This window comes from Furipterus horrens, unplaced genomic scaffold (genome assembly GCF_987537825.1).
Source record: "Furipterus horrens unplaced genomic scaffold, mFurHor1.1.pri manual_scaffold_4, whole genome shotgun sequence".
Classification (NCBI taxonomy): Eukaryota; Metazoa; Chordata; class Mammalia; order Chiroptera; family Furipteridae; genus Furipterus; species Furipterus horrens.
In genome coordinates this window covers 2,159,752-2,173,298 of record NW_028327174.1, presented here as the reverse complement: position 1 = coordinate 2,173,298, position 13,547 = coordinate 2,159,752, and the positions used below count along the sequence as shown (strand labels likewise).

Genomic DNA, 13,547 nt, shown 5'->3' with positions numbered 1-13,547 from the left:
AGTGTGGACAGGTCAGGCTGAGCCCTCTGGGGCGGGAGCTCCTGCTGGGCCTCGGAGCCTCCTGCCCCCGGCCGCCCCTGTCTGCACCCACCCTGGCCCCGGGCCCAGGGGAGGTGGTCCAGGGAGGACTCTCTCCAGGCACCGGGGCCCAGCGCGTGTTCTCACGCATCCTTTCTCTGGAGCCCCACCCGGCGTGGAGGCCTGCGAAGTGGGCTCTGCTGTCCCCGTGCCACAGGCGAGGAGGAGACAGGGGCCCGGAGAGGTGCAGGGCCTTGTCCAGGGTCACAGGGCAGAGCTGAGGTGGGAGCCCAGCAGCCCTGGGTCAGCCAGCAGATGGACACAGGAATGTTCTGGATTGCAGGGACACTCATGGGCAAGCAGGTCTGGCAGACTCCACCCCCAAACTCGCTTCTGGGACTTGGGGTGGGCAGGGGCCCCGGCCAGCCCTTCCCCCAGCATACCATGTGGGCCAGCCCAGGTGAGGGCGTTGGAGATATCCCGGCCCAGGTGCAGCAGATGGGGGTGACCTAGCCAGGCTGCGGGGTGGGGGCTGTTAACCAGCACATGCACCCCTGGGGAGTGTTCAGCCCATCCCACTGCTAGGAGAGTCAGGGAGGGCACCCTGGCCGGCCAGGTGAGGGCCGTGCGGCTCCTGTACACAGGATGGGGACTGTCCTGAGGCCAGAGACTCTGTCCTACAACTGCGGAAACTGGGGCTCAGGGGTCCTTAGGTCATGCGGTGACAGGGTGGCTCCTGGCCTTGGTGGCCCCCATAGCTCCCTGCCCACGCTCCCGAGAGGACGGGGAGAGCTGCGTTCTTGCCTCCAGGGCTCCATGGGAGCCACAGCCCTGCACCTGGGGGTGATGGAGGGCCGGGGTCAGCGTGCAGGGCTGGGGAGGAGGGTGTGGAAGGGACGCGGTGCCTGGTCTCCGCCCTCCTCCGGGCCTGCATTCCTCGCTCCGCCTGAGGTGCTGGCCAGCAGAATTCCTGGCCGTGGCAGCGCAGATGCCGGACTGGATCTGCCACTTGTCTCACTGAGCCATCCCCACATTGGGGGAGCCTGCAGGCCGGACGCAAGCCTGAGCCCCAGGCATGGGGTCCTCCTTCCTTTGGTCCCGGGGTGTCCCCTCACTGGCTGGTTCAGGAAAGACTGAAAGTCACTTCTGCACCTTCTAAGTCCCAGATTAGGGACAATGTTCTAAGGGGGAGTGGGGGCACCCCTCTAGGCCAAGGGACACACCTCTGCGTAAGAGGTGGTCCCCGCTGCAGAGCTGCCAGCCTTAGGGGAGACGGGCAGTGAGCGGTCTGGAGGGACCCCAGCCTAGCGCCCCGTTCTCGGGCCCATGTGCCACCAGGCCTGCTGAGCTGACCCCTTGGTTATCTTGTGTCTTGCAGGATGTGGCTCGTCCCAGAGCACCCCCAAGAAAGTGGGGTCCCTCATGGCCTTTGAAAGAGGCTCCAGGAAGGCACAGCCCAGGTAAGCTGGACCTGGGCAGGGAGGTGACCTAGGGGGCAGGTGGTCTGGCCTGGAGGGGAATGGGGACTCCTCTATCAGGAGACCCCGACACCAGCCCCGTGCTTGTAGGCCGCAGCCTGCAGCCAGGTCCAGAGTGGCCAAGAGACCAGGCTGGCCCCTGGCAGGTGCAAGAATCCCCACTCCAGGACCAGGACTGAGGGCAGCTGTGAGCCAGCGCCCCGCACTGGGTCCCACCCCTGCCATGTGGCCCGGTTACCCTGCATCCTGGAGGCAGATGCACTCGGGAGAGTCGGGGGCCGAGCTGCTGGCCTGTGGACTCCTGAGCAAGCTCCGAGCCGTCGCCTCCTGCCGCCACACGGAGCGACGGGCACGCCGGCCCCAGCCCAGCTCCTATGAGCTGTTGCACGGGCCGGGCCCCTCTGCCACGAGCTGCAGTTTACCCTCTATACGACTAGGTGGGGTTTTGGGGTGCACGGTGTGCTCCCAAATGCCCGTGGCTTCCGTGAGAGGTTGGCGCTCTGGTCTTGGGGAAGCCATGACCCCTCTCTGGGTTCTGTTTTCTCATTTGCAAAGAGGGCATGAACCTCTTGCTCCCTCCTTCCCGAGCACCTACAGGAGCGTAAGAGGGAGCCCACAGTGGCTAAGAAGTGAGGGTCTGGCCTGGGGTCGGCCATAACGCACCACGGGCAAGGACGAGGCCCGCACGGATCCCACGGGCGGGAAGGGGACTGTGCCCATGTCCCTGCCGAGGCCAGGCGGAAGGAGAGGGAGGAGCTCCGTTGCGCTCAGCACGGCTGCGTTCCTCTCTCCACTGGAGCGGCTCACGCGCTGTTGCCGCTCAGGCTCCCCAGCCCTGAGAACCGAGGCTGAGGGGGCAGCAGGGACCCCCAGGCGTGCTGCCGGGCCTTGCGGAGCCTGACTGAACTTCCAGCGCAACCTCGCAGCCAAACCTGCTGCCGACGGCTGCCCCTTGGAGGGGGTCGATCCCAGAAAATAGAGGTCTTTCAGCCCCGGTGTTCTGGGTACAAAGTCACATAGGCCCCGCGGCTTCCTGGCCTGTGGGGTCCCCAAGAGGCTCTGGTGGCCCCTGAGCTCTGCCAGGCCTCATGGGGTCCTCGAGGAGGGTGGGCCGGCCCCAGCAGGTACGAACGCAGGACGTGTGTGCCCTGCACACGGCGGGGGCGCCTTCCCGAGACTTAACCAGCGTCTGTCTTTCCTTCCAGCCATTGTGCCTTCTGTTCAGCCAGCTCATCCCCCAGGTGACCGATCCCTGAAGCTCAGGCGACTGCCACCTCAGGTCAGTGCTGTGTTCGGAATGCTCAGAATCCGGACGCCTGCCCCTCCGCCTCCCGGTGCCGCCGTGGGCCAGGCGGGCCTGACATGGGTCTGCACACACGTGCAACACGCACCCCCGCGGGCCCGGGGAGCGGCAGGCACTCTGCGCTCATTTGCACTAGCTCAGCCGGGCCCGCTCTGACCTCTTTGTGCAGCTGAGGGGCCCGGGTCTGCGTGCAGCGGGGCTGGCCCGGTCTCACCCTGGAAGCTGGAATCAGGACTGTCTGTCCACCCCCACGTCTGCGCATAAGGGGAGGGTCGCTCCCTCTGCACAGAGCCCGTGCCTCGGGGCGTGCGTGGTGGGCGGGCTCGGGCCAAGTATCGGGTCAGAACCGGTGTCTGCGGAGTCGGCAGAGCTCAGGAGCGCGGCCAGCGAGAAGGCCCTGGCCTGCCGGTCCCTGTCACAGCTGCCTGGTGGCCCTGATGGGGGGCCCGTGGTTCCCAGAGTCTGTCTGCCCTGTCCTCCCCGCCAGAGCCAGCCCTCAGTGCAGACTGCTGGGCCCACTTCAAGCCTCCTGGGAGCCACAGGGCCAGACAGACTTCCTCTCCTCCACCGCTGCTGCGGCCAGTGCAGGCCTACCTGCCAGGTCTGTGTGGCGAGGACCCAGGACCCCCGTGCCATCTGGGTCTTGTGTGCGTACAGGTCCGGCCTGCCTGCCCGACCCTGCGGACGCTGCCCCGGGACGTCTGTGTCTGCACATGGGGCCTGCAGCGGCCGGTGGGGTGGGATCCAGGTCCCCGGGGACATCCGGGATGGGGGAAATGGGGACACGAGGGGGTGACGGAGGAGGAAGAAGGCCAGCATGGAGGTGGGAGAAAGGAGGCAGCGCAGAGCGGCCGGGACGCGGGCTGGGCACACGGGCCGCAGGAGCGGCAGGCTCCGGGCGTCGACGGGCCTGCTGGGCTGTCCCCAGGCCAGCTGGTCCCAGTGCTTTCCTGGGCACCCCCTGTGAAGTCTCCCCAACGTCCCACGGGTGGCAGGGGTGGCCTCTAGGGTCCAAATGAAACCCAGGTCCCTAGAGGTGTGTCCCTCACCCAGGCTGAGGCACCAGAATGAGCAGCTTGGTCCTCCCCCGAAACCCTGTGGACATGCCAGAGGCCGCGAGGCTCCCAGGCCAGGGCAGTGGGGGCTGTGCACGGCCGCTGAGGCCGGGGTGCGAGGGGAGACCCTCTGTCCCTTGTCCCCCGTGTGCACACCGTCATTCAGCCCCGGCACCACCAGCAGGGCCGGCTCTCACCTCCACTCTGTTCACCAAGAAATGGAGGCCAAGGACCGGGAAGTGCCCAGCTGCGGCCTGGGGGGGTTGTTGGGGTGACAACAGACTCTTCGGGAGGTTGGCCTGGGCTGGGGGAGCATTCAGAGGTCGAGTGGAGATGGTGACTCACTCGGTGGGGCTTGTTTTTGGACCCACTTGAAATTGTTCTCTTTGAAGTATGCCTGGACTCGGCCAGGACCCGGGGGGCGGGGAGCAGTGCTCAGCTTGGGTGGCTCCCTGTCCTGGGCAGAGCCCTGGGGCCTCGCCCACGCTCAGCGCGGATGGCAGCCCGGTGCCAGCCGGGCTCTGAAGGGGATTGTCCCTGGCCTCCCTGTCACCCTAGATTCCTATGGCTAGAGAGACCGCCCCACTGCCCAGGGGTTTGTGAGAATGTGGGTTCACCGAGACTTGGGGCGACGGACCTGGTACCCCACAGCAGAGCCATGTAGAGAAGCCACCAAGGCTGGCCCGTGTCTGGTACCCACAGCTGAGGAGGGGCAGAACTTTGTTCCAGGACGAAATACCCAGGTACGCTCTAGCTGCCTAGACAGAAAAGCCCCGAAGGCCTTCGCAATGCTGCGCTTTGGATGTTTTGGTCCCAGTGAAAACCGATAAACTGCAGCCTCCTGGGCTCCACCCGGTGCTTACCTGCTGGCGTGAGCCGCACGGCCCTGCCTCACACTGGGGGTCTGAGTAAGGCTCGGGCCCGGCGTGGGGGGCCCGCTGTCTGCCCGGCTGGGCTCCCCAGAGGGGACAGGTGTGAGGGCTGGCCGGCCACCGGACGCTTAGGAGCCTCCAGTGTCGAGAAATGGCCGGAGCTGGCGTGGTTGGGTGGTGGGGCTGGAGCCACTCGAGGACAGGAGTGTCCCTCGGTGGTCCCCCCGGTGTCCCTGTGGTGGCAGCCCCAGTGCTGCCATCTGCCCCGTGCCTGCTGGCGCTGGAGGGTCGCCTCCCCGGGGCAAAGGGGACGCCCACCCGCCGCGGAACCCAGGCCCAGAGCCCCGCAGAGCGGGTGACGCAGCCTGTGGCACCCCAGGGCGGCTGCCTGGACGGGAGGGCGGTCCCACCAAGGGCTCTGCCTGCCCACCCCCACCCCCGCCTCTGGCCAGGCCCTCCCAGGCCTCAGCGCAGGGTGGCAGCCTGCTTCCGGGGTGCAAGTGTCCCCTTCCCACGGCGAGGGCTCCACGAAATGGCCGCCCGGCCGCGCCATCTTGTGTCCCGGGCAGAGGCCCGTCTGCCTGCGGCCTGGCCCCGGCCCAGCGCCGCCCCGCCCCGCCCTCCCCGGCCTTGGCCCGGCCGCCCTGGACTTGGCACCGGCGGGCAAGCGGCAGGTCGGCCAGGAGCCCCGGCCCCTCGCCCAGCAGACGGAGACGCCGTAGTAACCTCGAGCCCCGCGGGGCCGCCCCGAAAGCCGCGCTGCTGGGGGCGTCCTGGCGCCGGCCGTTCTGGACGTGACGCTTGCCCAGCTGGGCGCGGGCGCGGGACGCTGTGAGCCGGGGCAGGGCTGGCTCGGCTGCGCCCCGTTTGAGGCGCCGCCCGGGGCCTCGGGGAGCAGGGCCGGGCCGCCTCTGGGCCAGCTGAGGTCCCGCTCTGTGCCCACTGTGCACAGCGTCACCTCCGACAGCTCCCAGTGGCCAAAGGAGGGCCTGGCGGACGGCGGCGGTCGTGCCGGGAGCAGGCCCTGCGTCCAGGGGGTCTGGGCAGCAGGGGCTGGGAACAGCGTAGAGGAGACACCGCTGTGCCACTCACAGTGGGCCGGCGTCCTCCGCTGGCCTCGCGGAGTGGACGGGCACGGGGTACCTGCCTGCGACGCCAGCCGTAGGTCCGCAGAGGGCCTCCGAGCTCCTAGTTTTGCGGAAGACTGAGAAGTGTGTGCCTTTGACAGGACTGACGCCACGTCTGCAGCGACAGCCACACCTTGTTCTCTGCGGGCAGCGTGCGGGTGGCAGGGGCACCATCGGGCCTCGGGGGGCCAGCTGCCTCCCCAGACGTGCGGCCCAGCCAAGCCCTCCAGGCCGGGACGGTTGCCGGGCGCAGCCCCAGGCCCCTCCCAGCGGCCTCCCCTTGCGTTCCCAGGGAGAGCATTCCGTGGCCATGAAGCGAGGTTTGCTCGGGGCGCGGGGCGGTAGAACGTGGCGACCAAGGCTGTGTGTCCCACATGCCCGGCTGAGACCGCCGCCCCCTGGGGGCAGGAAGGGCCATCCCCAGAGGGTGCCGTGCCCAGGTGGGGCTGCCACGGGGCAGGGTCTCCTGTCGGCATTTTTAGTGACCCCCCCTTGCCTTTGTGACCCAGTCTGCGGCCTGAATTGAGAATATTTTCAGATGAAACACATGCCTTTGAGGTTAAAACTGTTGCCTAGTGGTTCTGCGCCAGCTGGAGCTGCCCATAGGCTCAGGGAGTGGGCGCTGGGCTCTCGCTTCTCCCTTTGGACTCCAAGCAAATGGTGAGCTTGGCCCTGAGGCGGGGAACAGCAGCTCCTCCCCGCGCGGCCTCCTCCTGACGGCTTGGGCGCTGAGGCCCAGGGGCCGCATCACTTGCCCGAAGCCCGCCGCGGGTTGGCGGGAGCAGGGGTCAGCACTGCCCTGGCAGCCTCCCGAGCCGGCCCTCCCCATCGCCCCGCGCCCACGGTCCCCGCTGGTGCAGGTGGGTGCGTCTGCAGAGCAGGACCCCCAGCTTCTCAGCTGCTCCCCCCGTGAGCTTCCAAACTTGCGCACCCGCGGGCAGCGGCCTCGGCACCCACCCGGTGCCTGGCCCTGCTCTGGCAAAGGGGCATCTAGCCGCAGCAGGACAGGCCCGGGCCCTGCCCTGGGGAGTGGACATGCGTGGTCATCTTCGTCCGGTAGCTTGGAGGTCTCTGGAGGTGGGAAAACCAAGCCAGGGCGCGGCACGCACTCCCACTGATGGGAGATGCGGGCCTGGACCCCTGGACTTCTGTTCTAGAGGAGCCACACGGGGAGGGGCCATCGGGGGCCGAGGAGGAAGGAGGGCCCGGCGGGGGCTCCCGCCTGCAGACTCCGCTTCCCAGGGCTGGGGTCTGTGCCGGCCATGGGGGCGCCAGTCTGGGCGAAGAGCCCGCAGTCAGAGACTCCAGGTTCTGGCTTCGCTCCCACGTCCCCAGGTGTGGTCCTGGGCGCGACAAGACCGCTGGGCCCTGTACTCACCCAGCCATTGGAGCCTGAGGCCGAAGGAGCAGTCAGTAACCGTGACCCATTCTGTCCTTAAGTTTGATGTTTTTATATCCTGGACCTTCCACGTCAGTTAATTTCTACATTTCACGTTAGTTTTGATGCTGACTTCCGGTGCCTCATAAATTGAGAGCCTGGCTGGCCTCCCCAGTCCCAGCCCGGCCCCGGCCCGTTGGTCACACGCCGCCCAGTGCGCACATCTCGTTAACGCCACAGCCCGTTTGCAGGGGACCCCGCCCCCTGGACGCCACCCCACGTCTTTTTCCCAGACTCCATTGTTGGCACGGCCCGACGAGCAGAAACACTGGCTGCTTTATGGGGAGAAACCTAATCAGGGTGACAATGAAGAGGGGGGTGACCGTGGGGGGGGCCCAGCTCCCGGTGGCCCCAAGCCAAGCCTGAGGTGACTGCAGGGTGACACCGTCTGGCTGCCTTGCTCGCTCCAGACATCCGCCTGGCTCTGAAAGGGCCACCTGCCCACTGTGGCCTCCCGCACACCTGTCCCCAGCCAGCCTGGCTCCTCCCACCTCGGGCCTCCCAGCAGCCCAGCCACAGACGACCACTGTGGGACGGGCAGGGCCGGCAGTGGCAGCTGGCAGATGGCAGGGCGACGGCTGACTCCTCCGTCTCCAGCAGTCCTGCTCAGAAGCGCCCTTTGCCCGGCACTGCCTGTCCTGCGGCCGGCCCTCGTCCAGGCTGGCTGGGGAGGGTCCCTCTGGTCTGTCTCAGGACTCTTGCTGTCCCCCGGGGCAGGGAAGGCCTATGGTCACTCCTACGGCCATAGGGCAGGTGGGCCCAGTGAATCATTCCCCCCTAACTCACAAAGTTGGGGGCTTTCCCCCACCACCTCAGAAACGTCTCCTTGAACTGGTCACAGACCCGGAAATGTTGATCCTAGCGCCCCCCCCCCCCAACCAGGTTGTTAGCTAAAGAACAGGGCAAGTTCCAGGCAAGCCCTCTCTTGATGGGGGCAAAGCCAGAGTAGGGGCCCTGTGGGGGTCCCGACATCTGCTTCCTGGTCATGTGAAGAGATCATGGTGGGCGCCACCCCTGCCCTCGGAGGAGGGGACGCGGCTGCAGGTCCCAGTCCCTGCTTACATCGGCCATGCCCGGACGCAGGCCGGGCCTCCTGCTGGGCAGCAGGCACACCTGTGGGCACACAGGCCCTTGTGGGGTGGGCGCTCCGGGGCAAAGGCCGGAGGTGGGGCGGGGGCGGCTGGCAGGCGCCTGGGAGTGTCGGGGGAGGCCTGCCCAGGGCATTCTCCTCTGGGGGGCTGGTGGGGGGAGCTTGGCATCCAGGGTGGTTCAAGAGCCCGGGCCACGTAGGGGGTCCCATGGTAGGCACAGGGCAGGGCTGGACAGACCCCAGTGGGTCTGGCTTCAAGTCCAGCATCTCAGCCGCTGCCTCGGGGGCCCTCCAGCTCGCCAGTGGTCCGGCCACCTGCCCGTCTATATCTCTGTCCCTTCCCGAGAGACCTGGCCATTGCCGGCTGGGCAGAGCCTGTGTGGGGAAAATTCATTGAGGCGTGGCCACGTCCCAGAGCCCGTCCCCAGGTTTCTGCCCGGGGAGCACCTGGGCCTCACTCACCACGGGACCTGGGGCTCTGGGACCTGCTGGGACCTCCCCCACGGGTCCCTTTAACGGCCAGGCTCACAGCAGGGCAGTGTGTGTCCCTTCTGGGATCCTCCATCCCCAGAGCGTCAGAGTAAGCCTGGCATGGCGCCAGTCACCAGCAGGGGGACACCAGGGACCCTGACCATTCAGGGGCCGGGCCTGGGTCTCGGCCATCTCTGATCTGGTGCCGTCCAGCACAGGGTGGCGGCAGAGGCTGTGTCCCCAGGCGAGAGGCCGCAGTGAGGCTCCCCGGCAGGTGGCAGGGTGGGTGCCGGAGGGGACACAGCAGCACCGGCTCCAGACCTGACGCTTGTTTCTTTTTCCTACAGCCAGCAGGTCAGGAAGTGGCGCTGAGATGGGTCTCCTGTCCGAGGCTGGCCTTCCTCACGGTGAGCTGGGCGTCAGGGTGGGCCCCTTGGTCACTGCAGGATCCAGGCCAGCGAGTATTCTCCCCTGGCCACCCCGGCTGGAGGCCCAGGCGGCTCAGGCTGGCAGGGGTGACACCTGGCACCGCCGCAGGCCCCTCCCGCCTGCCCGGCTCTGGGAAGTCAGGAGCTGTGGGACGTCTGGTGGTGGGGAGGCTGCAGTCAGGGCAGCTGGGGGTGCCAGAGGACGTTTGCCAAACAAGCCAGGGTACTCATGCCTGGACCACTGCAGGGGACCCAAGGAGGGCCCTTGGTCTGACCCCTCAGCCCCTGCCCCAGAGGCTGGCTGGGGTCATGCCAGTCCCATCTGCCAGCCAGAGAGTCCAGGCGGAGGCAAGGGATAGGGGTCCTAAGACCCTCTCATGCAAGTTTCCTTCTGGGGCCTGGAGGGAACACTGGGTGCCCATGAGCACAAGCCGGCCAGGTCCTGCGTGGGGGGCGCGCTGTATTGGGGCATTCCTGGTTCCCCAGGTGACTACTTCAGACTCTCTCTCTGGGTGGATGGTGCCAGGCATGGGCTCTGGTGCCCTGCTCGCTGGCTGAGGGTCCTGGACTTACCCCTCATGGGGAGGAAGGTGCAGCGCCCGCAGCCAGGGGTTGTTCAAGTAGCAGCAGCTGCCCTGCCCTTTGGGCCTGGGCTTAAGACCTCCCTCTGTAGCAGTGGGCAAGAAGGCCAAGCTTGGGAGACGGAGGCCCCCTGTCCCCCATCCCGACCTGGTGCCTGGGACTGCTTCTATCTGAGCCTCAGTTTTCTCACTGCAAAATAGGATCAGTGTTCTCAGCTTCATCAGGCCTGAGTATTAAATGGCACAGTACAGCCTGGTGCCTGCCTGGAGGAGGTGGCCTGCTTGGAAGGGGTATGGAAGAGGTTTAGGATATGGGAGAGCTCAGAACTCTCATACCATTTCACTAGGCAGAAAGTGCCGTGTTCTAACCTCTACTCAGCCACTTATCAGCTATGTGACCTCTTCCCCCTCCAGGAGGTGTTGCGGAAGCCGTGAAGTCCATCCGGGCGCCCAGACTGATGGCCCTTTGGGGTGAGGTAGTAGGTTGTATAGTTTGGGGCTATGCCCTGCTATGGGATAACTATACAATCTACTGTCTTTCCTGAAGTGGCTGTAATATCGACGGTGGACAGCATCCGGGGCCCTGGCTGGGGAGGAGTGGAGGGGCTCAGGGGAAGCCTTGGCGGGCTGGGGACGGTGGATGTCACGCAGTAATTCTTGCTGTGTGACCTTGGGCAGGTCCCTGGACCTCTCTGGGCTTCAGGCTGCCCCTCTGACACAGGGCAGATGAGGATTGAAGGAGAGGTGGGGTGAGGTGTCCAGAGCAGGGTGGGGCTCCAAGCTGACCCTCCCTCCCCTCATGCTGTGCTGCCCTGGGGAGGGGACCCTCAGTGGCGTCTGTGTGGCACGCCCTGGGCATCAGGAGGTCAGGCTGCTGAGACTCGGCTGGCTTGCAGGGTGGAGCCCCAGGGAGACCCACGGGGCTGGCATTTGGCGCGGTGGCACCTGCCCCCTGAGACGGAGGGAGGCCCGGCGCGTTGGTGGTTGCTGGCCTTCCCCAAGCAGGAGAGAGGGGCGTCCTCGCAGCACACGGGCCCCGCGGGCCCCGGCTCACCCCTCCCCCCGGCCAAGGGCAGGTGGACGGGATGGGCGGCACTGTGACTGGGGAAACCGGGGCACCTTCAGCGCGGTCTTCCTGCCCTGCGCCGGCCCAGCCCTGCCGCTCGGCTCCGGGGCCACGGCCCGCCGGGCAGGGATGGAGGCTGGCGTGGGGCAGCGGCGGGGACGGCGGGCCCTCCCGCGCCCGGGGCGCCGGCGGGGTGAGGTAGTAGGTTGTGTGGTTTCAGGGCTGTGATGCCGCCCCTTGGAAGATAACTATACAACCTACTGCCTTCCCTGAGGAGCCCAGCGACACGCGCCACGGGGGCCCGCCCCGCGCCGGCTCGAGCCCGGCGGGAGGCTGCAGGATGCATATGCCTTTCAATAAAAGCTGTTCTGACGAGACGCTGGACTTGGCCTGTTCATTCTGGAAGCCCCGGGGCTGGGCGGTGGAGGGCGTGTGGTGGTACTTGGGGCTCACCTGCCTGTGGGAGCCTGCGCACGGCTGGCCCGGGGGCCACGTCCAGGCTAGCGAGGGTCGCCGGACCTGCCTGTCTGTGCCCCTGAGCCATCCAGCAGCCTCAGGCCCTTCGGGTGGGTTTTCCTGGACCCGGGACCCAGCCCATCCTCCACCTCGTTCCCACCTCCTCTGAGCGCAGGGCTGGGACCCAGGCCACCCACGTGTCACTCAGCCCAAGCCTGGGCCGCAGGCGTGGGCCCCGGGGGGCAGCTCCGGGCCTGGCTCCGAGGCCCCCTTGGCACCCAGTGCTTGACCGTCAGTGTCCTCGCTGCCCCATGACAGACACTGGACAGCTCCAGGCTGGCTCCGGCCGACCCGTGGCACACAGAACAGGACACCGCAGCCCCCGGCAGGAGAACAGACGGGACATGGACAGTCCTCAGACTGTCATCGAGGACAGGGGCCCTGTGACAGGGACCATGAGGAGGGGACCTGCTGAGTTGGGCACCTCCTGGCTGTGCATTTGGGAGCCTGAGGCCTTGGCCAGACTCTCCCCCCACACGATGAGTGTCCCCAAGACCCCACTTGACCCTGGCCTCCTGCCTGGGCTCTGGAGGCCTCCCCAGCCCCACACAGCCACCCCTGGGCTGACCGGCACTCCCCTGCCCCCCAACACCCCGTGCCTGGCCTTGAGGAGCTGCCGCAGGGAGGGCTTCCCAGCCGGGCAGCCTGAGCTGGACTGTGACAGCTGTGCAGGAGTTTGCAGCTGGGGACACAGAGGAGAGGCCCTCCCAGCAGGGCACCGTCATCCCCCCACTCATCTTCTGGGGCAGGGCCAGCATGGGGGGACACACTGGAGCACCGTCCTCCCCGTCCTCACGCTGTGGTCTGTGGCAGGCTGGCCGCTTCTGTCCCTCTTGCTCCATCCTGACCCCCACCACCAGGCCTCACAGCCTCTGGGAGTGGCCTCTCTGCCCTTCTGGGCACTTGCTGCTGCCCCGTACACAGCCCCACCCTCACGCCTGCGCACACCCCGCCTGCGCCCCTCCCTGCTCCTCCCCGCCCCCCAGGGCTCTGGCTCACAGCCCCGTCCTCAGCGCCCACAGCTCAGGCGTCACCTGTGGCCATGGGAGCGCGTGTGTCTGGGCCCGAGCCGATGGCGCCCGTGCCTCCCTCAGGAGTCCGTCCAGCCTTTCCTCCTGGCCCTGCCCTGCAGAGCTCACGGCCTGGTGGGGAGCAACCAGGGGCACACGGCAGCCACCCACTGTTGTCGGGACCATGGCAGGAACAGCCCAGGGACTGGGAGAGCCCTGAGGAACCCTGGACTCAGTCCTGCAGTCAAGGGTGGCTCCCTGGAGGGGGTGACACTTGGCTCACTTGTGTCCCTCCCAACCGACCAACATCCAAGCTCTCCTCTGCCAGCTGGTGGTCTCTGGAGATGGGGTGTTGGACCCTCCCTAAAGGTGGGCTTGGGGCGGCCTGGGGGCCAGGGCTACCCACCCTCTAGTCATCGCAAGGTGTGGAAGCAGCTAAGTCCTGGAACAAACTGGATGAAGATGTCAGTATGGCCAAAGCAGCCTGTTTTTGTCCCCTCGCCCGGCGCTGGGAGGCCCTGCGGGGTGAAGGGCCTGGCTTCCGGGGCAAAGGCCTCAATTTCCCCAGCATTTCCTGAGGTGCTGTGAGGGCGTCAGATGTAGCAGTCAGGGCGGGGCTCTGGGTGGGGTGCAGGGTGAGGACGGGGAAGATGGGGGAGTCCGTGGGCCCCACCTGAGCCTGGCGCCACCTGCTGCCCGATTCAGGGAGTGGCTCCTGGTGGGGCTCAGGGGGGACTGCACGTCCCCTCTGCTCCTGGGGAGTCCAGGGTGGGCTCCTTGAGAGGCCCGTGGGCCCCACGTCCACAAGAGCCATCTCTGACCTTGACCCTCTCAGGAGCTAGTCCAGCAATTAGACCCCACCTCCCTCAGCTGAGCCAGGGCCACATGGCACCAAGGGACAAAGCCGTCACCCAGGGCCAGGGTGAGGTGGCAAAGGCCAGGATCTCAGGGTGCCCTCGCGTCCGGGAACACGCGGCAGGGCCAGCCCGCCCATCAGCTTGGAGGGCACAGAGCCAAGACCCAGCACTGTTTGTGGCCCACGAGCACGTCCATTTCAATTCCTTTTAAAATCTGAAGGAAAAATGAACATAGCA

The 13,547-nt window shown here is 67.0% G+C and overlaps 1 long non-coding RNA gene across 1 annotated transcript; it reads left to right on the top strand.

Annotated features, from left to right (window-relative positions):
* Positions 1-2,703: 2,703 nt before the first annotated feature.
* Positions 2,704-10,490, top strand: LOC150010880 (uncharacterized). The gene is made up of 3 exons (XR_016510626.1): positions 2,704-2,775; positions 9,200-9,259; positions 10,276-10,490. It is a non-coding gene; the product is annotated as an uncharacterized LOC150010880 (long non-coding RNA).
* The last annotated feature ends 3,057 nt before the right edge of the window (positions 10,491-13,547 follow it).